The sequence below is a fragment of the Tachysurus vachellii genome, chromosome 10, assembly GCF_030014155.1.
Source record: "Tachysurus vachellii isolate PV-2020 chromosome 10, HZAU_Pvac_v1, whole genome shotgun sequence".
In the NCBI taxonomy this organism is placed as follows: Eukaryota; Metazoa; Chordata; class Actinopteri; order Siluriformes; family Bagridae; genus Tachysurus; species Tachysurus vachellii.
In genome coordinates this window covers 19,332,539-19,338,538 of record NC_083469.1, presented here as the reverse complement: position 1 = coordinate 19,338,538, position 6,000 = coordinate 19,332,539, and positions in this window count along the sequence as shown.

Sequence of the window (6,000 nt, the reverse complement as noted above, 5' to 3'; positions counted from 1 at the left end):
CATGAAGCTACTGAAATATCATGTGTACTTGTTAGTTTGTGGGCGTTTGCTACAACAATATAGCATGAAAATTTTAGTTTGCAGTGTTTTAATTAGAAGACCATGACCAAACCACAAAAAAAATAATAATAAACCTATTTTATTTTGAATAAGTGCTCTGTGTGCTGCCACGGACTAGTATGAAGGGTAACATTACGGTTAACATGACAGAACATAGGACTGTTTTCTGTTGTAAAATGGCCTTTGGAGCTACTCAGAATAGTGTATTATTTTTGTTATCTTTAATTATTATTATTATTATTATTATTATTATTATTATTATATTCAGCATTTCTGTTAGCTTTAATTGTAATTAATTTGTTTATTAATTAATTACTTACTTAATTAATTAATTGATCGATTAATTAATTAATTAATATGTATTGTTTATTTTTCTTTTTTTAATCCATAAATCAAGTATGAATTAACTATGCAGAGACTCATCTCAAACAATCAGACTTTGGGTCTAAAACTCGAGCCCTGTGAACCTCTTCGTTTTATACCCAATTTGAGCATTTTTATTTGAATAGATCGTCGAATAGTTTTGTATCAAAACCCATTTGAATTTCTGCTTGGATACGGATCAACAACATCTCTCGCAACGCCACTTTTCAAATAAACTCTTCAAACAGCGACGAATTTCGGACACAGCGATGGCTGTAAGAGGATTTCTGCCGGACCTGAAGAGCTGGACTGTAGGTGAGATCGCTCGTGCTGCGGGTCTCGTCGCTTTCTCTGCCGGTGCGGGTTACTGCATTTACCGCAGCCTACGGAGAGAAAGAGCTCCTCCGGACCGCACTCAGCCTTCTCACGGTAGGAGGAGCTTTATCCTACCATGTGACTTTAATGTTTCACTGGTTTTACAATAAATCCTGTTGATGTTACAGTGTTACAGTCTAATGTTATGTAGCTCACAAGCGATCTTATCTGTTAGCCTAATGCTAGTTACCGTGTTAGCCTAATTAGCCTAATGCTAGTTACGCTAATTAACCTAATGCTAGTTACAGTGTTAGTCTAATTAGCCTAATGCTACTTACAGTGTTAGCCTAATGCTAGTTTCCGTGTTAGCCTAACACGGTAACTAGCATTAGGCTAATTAGGCTAACAAGGATTAATTTAATTACCGTAATGGAATATTTACCGTATTAGAAGGTCACTATTAACAACTTTGGCTGCTATTTTTTTAGACTAAATCATGCTTAGCCTTGTGATCCCGTTAGCTAGCGCGCTAAACGGACTAAACGATTTCTAGTGATTTAAATTTAAATTACACCGTAATGGTCGGACTAATCATATCATATACTCATAATCAAACCTGGATATTAGATGTAATTATTTCACAATGTGTTGGTTAAATCAGTGTGAATAGAATATTTTTCCTAATACTAATTAACCTACTAGCAAACCTGGCTGCTGGTTTAAATTACACAATAAAATATTGAGCCTTGCTAACGACAATTTAGTTTATTTACACAATATAATATTTACACATTTAAAAAGTCGCTTTTCACAACCCCGAGTACTGATTTTACATCAAATCATGATTACACTATTGTTTAGTCAGCTCTCGCTTACAGATCTCTGGTTACATATTAAAATTTCTCTCTCTCTCTTTCTCTCTCTGTCTCCCTAAATTTTCACTAGAAAACATTAGCTGTTATTGAATTTACTTCTGATTATATACATCTTATTTATTGCAGAGCCTGTGGATTTGCTGGGAGAATCAATAGATACTCTCTCTCTCCACCAGGTATGTGGCAGCAAAATATTTTAATTACATTTGAAAAGTGTAGGCTGCTTTTGTCTAAGTGTGTGTGTTGTGTGGTTGTGTGTACGTGCGTGTGTATGTGTGTAAGGCCGTTGAGCCAGTCCTGCCTCTGCTGCACTCCGAACCTCACCACACATCTTCAGCTGTCGTTCTCGAGGTAATCACAGTATTTATTAGTCTGATGTAGAGATGTGAGAATTTTTAGAAGAGAAATGCAGTTGTAGATTTAGAGTTTTATATAATTGTCATTTGCAGGGATTCCCATATCATACCATACGTAAGGGATTATGTGTTGTGGCATCACAACATTGTGTTAATTGCAGTGAATAATTGTGTTTGTGTGTTTTAAGGACATTGAGCCAAAATTTCAACTGCTGCCTGCTGAACATCACCAGGAATCTTCACCTGTCCTTCTGGTAACCAAACTTTTATTTATTTCCTAAAGCTGATCACTGGATTTTACAGGGTTGTTTTTACAGTAATGAAAGCAAGAGAATGTTCGATGTATTATTATGAGACTGTTATGATAGAAAGCACTCAGTGCAGCGTCTAATTGTGTTCACAATAAATTGTTCTCTCAAGGGAGAATCTGAGAAGGTTACAGAGTTCATATCCTGTAACCATGTGGAGACATCAGCCAACAAGCCACTTAAGGATTACATGGTAAATTTATTGCAGTGTCATGAAGCCAATATTGTAGATAGTAACTCTTGGAATTTTGTCCGTTATACATTTATCTGTTTGTAGTTTTTATTTGTGTTTGTTTTTAATTTGTGTTTGTTTTTATTTTTGTAATTTAACATCACACCTTCAAAAAGATGGTCTGCACGTACCTGCATATGGCTGAAGATGGTCAGGTGAACACCTCCACCTGGGAGCAGGAGCATGTTCACTCTCCCCACAGTGACTCAGAGAGACATCAGGACTATGAGGTAATTCTATGTTTCAGACCTGATGTGTATCTACATATGCTGATTTTCCCCTCAATGGGAGCCTGTAAACATTTGCTGTGTGGGTTTTAATGATTCATTGCTAATTTCTCTTGCAGGAGAGTGAGGAGAGCTTCACCCCAGAGGAGATGGAGGTGCCCTTTATTAGGTACGATCCTCTTTACGGTTTAATGGTGTAAGAATGTAGTGTATGTTTAATAACCTATACACATTTGCATCTCTTTTTTTCTTAGTGAACATCTTAGAGGCAGAGGGGTGACTGACATCGGCATGAAGCTGCGTGCTCTCCGTGTGGTGTTCAGCGTGAGTAAAACCTTTGTTCATCTGCTGTTATCACTCAGGGGAAGTCTACTTTAGTCCAGTCTGCTTTAACTTATATTGTGTGCTGTCTTATATTCAGACTCTGCTTGCCAGCGTCCACAACCAGAACTTCTTGTTCGTTGTGGGAAAGAAGATTGTCGTGCGTCTGGCAGCACTTAACAACCAGGTGACTTCAGAACGATGAAACCTTTGTTCATTTTTGTGCAAAATACTTTGTTATTGGGCTTTAAAAATTATGTAGTTGTTAAAAAAGAGAACGTGGTCATGAATAATTAAGGGAATTAATAATTAATATCAGTAGTTCATTTTGTGTTTTATAACAATCACAGCCTGGTACAAATTAAGGACATTCTTAAGATAAATATTAAAATAAAATGTACATGATGGAGTTAGCTCTGGGATATGCAGTAGTTGGAAAGTTAGCCATGAAGTACATCATCTGTTTATCTTTAGTGAAGTACTAGATATTCTTAGGCTTACATACTGTTTCATGGGATTAAAACAAGTAGCCATGTGGAAAACTATAGCCAGAGTGAGTTACAGAGATCTTTTTGTGTTAACAGGATGCAGGTCTTGTGCAGCAGGCCTATGAGGCTCTGATTCGGTTCCTTCGGACTCCGTCTAATCAGGAATCGATTACAGCAGAGCTCTCCAGGGTTTACGTAAGCTTATTTAACAGCCTATGTAACATGACAGATTTTGAAGTTATAGAAAACAGGAGTCCAATATGTTAAGCTAATGTCTTTTTATAACTTTTCTCCTCTGTGCAGGTCCACCATTACAACTTTCTGGACATCTTTCATGAGCTGCTTGTATTCGGCTATTTGAAAAGTGGCTCAACACCTGAGACAGTAAGCGTCTTATCAGGAGATTTAAAAGTGATGCCTGAATGTGTTTCAGAACATGGTCTATTTTATCTCATCTTGTTTTCCCATAATTTAAACCCTGATATGACGGCATTAACGGAGCTTGTCGTCTTTCTTTCCCAAAGTTTGAGGGAGGATTCTTGGAGCGCCTGCTTGCACTCATCAACATGTTGGATGTGGATGAGTGGGAGCCTGCAGCAGGGACCTACTTCGTAGTGCTTATTGTATGTGTCCAATATCTTCTGATACACAAATTCTCAGCATTGTATCTTAAACTCAGTGACACTGTGTTGGATTGTGATAGTGATCATGGTGTGTAAATTGTCTATAGGATCAGCTTACAGACCTTGTTGAAGTGCTCTTTACTCAGGCCCTGGAGCTCTACCACGACCCAGCAGCTTTAGCCAGCACACTCGGGCGTCTTCACAAGCGGCACGTGGAGAAGATGATGGAGATTTTGGAGAAGCTTTGAGCAATGTTCTTCCTTCTACCCAGATCCTCATTTCTTCCTCTGATACATTTCATATTTCTTCTTTTCCCTTATTTCTTTTCTATACATTGCTCAAGCTCTCCACACGTAAGTATAAATTAATTTTATTTTTATCTTTGATTAATCCTGATATTTAAAAATACCCTATACCCTAACCCTAACCCTTTTTATACCTACAGGTCTGTCCAGCAAAGCCAGGAATGAAGGATTAGTTTTAATGTCCCTCATTAATCTATTCATTTGTCTTTATCCCTGTTTATATCCCTGTTTAACAGCTGTAAATAAAATTGTTGTAAATAAACTCATAGCTTTTTAGTGTTATTAATAGACAGTTATTGATAGTTATAGTTTATATATAGTTTACTTTAATAAATGTTTTCATTTACTTTTATTACAGTCTCAGTCTGATTATTTGAAGTCATCAGTATATCTATATCATTTTTTCCATTAAAATTCAGCACAACACAAAATGTAAATTTCACTCATAAACAAATCCTTTTTAAAGAACTTCAGAAACCTTGTACATAAAAATATATTAAATCTTTTTAATTGTGGACAGTTTGTTTAATGCCCCAAAATGTCAGAAATCTTTAAGATGGGGAATTGCACATTTACATTTATGCATCTCTTTTGGCCTGATCCGTGGGCTTTAATACGATTCAGTTTAATTTTTTTTAGTATTTTCTAGTTATTTAGAAAACGTACATATGGTAAAAATTAAAGAGCCCAAAAGCGTAACTCTTTCTTACTCTGGTTTCAGCTTCAAGCAATTTTCTACCTGCTGCCTGCTACAAAACCTACCTCATCCTGTTCTGCTATCCCATACCTACCACCTCTTCTCACCTCATCCTACTACCCCACATTTAGACCTCATCCCAGCCTGTCCTGCCACTCTACATCTACCCTACTTTCCACCGTTGTCAAACCAACAGTTAAACATTCAGAGCTATCGATGTTATTAACAGAAATCTGTCAGTCATTTTAAGTCGTTTAACACATCAAGATATAAATATCAGGAAATAACTGCTGAAATTCTGTTGTAGCATCTTGTATACGTCTTTTGCTTTTAAATAGAAATGTCTGAGCCAAAGAGAGATGTATAAAAATGTTATCTAATTTAAATTGCATACAATAAGATATGTGGATAATTGGCTCTAGAAAGCAAATCAGATTTTTGCATTGATTTATTATCTATCCTGTCCTCTGCAAAATCGGTTTTTTTCATGTCATATCAAGTTTCTGCAAAAATCTGTGTACAAAACTAAAATCTACAGTACACTTTAACGGAAAAGCCATTTGTCCAAAGTAATTGTAGCTTTGTTAACGTGAGGTCCAATGTAAGGTAACGTTTTTGAGAGCAGACAAAGAAATGCAAACTGCATCCATCATTAAATGAAATAATTTCCATTGTGTTGGTTTTTGACAAACAAAATCATTTTGAGTTAATATACTTCTGTAAAATGGAGTCAAAATCACTTGAGCTAAAAATGTGTTATTTTTAACCTTGAATGGTTTTCCTGTTCTTTATTGTAATATCTGTTATAACATTTTTGTTGTAATGTGAAT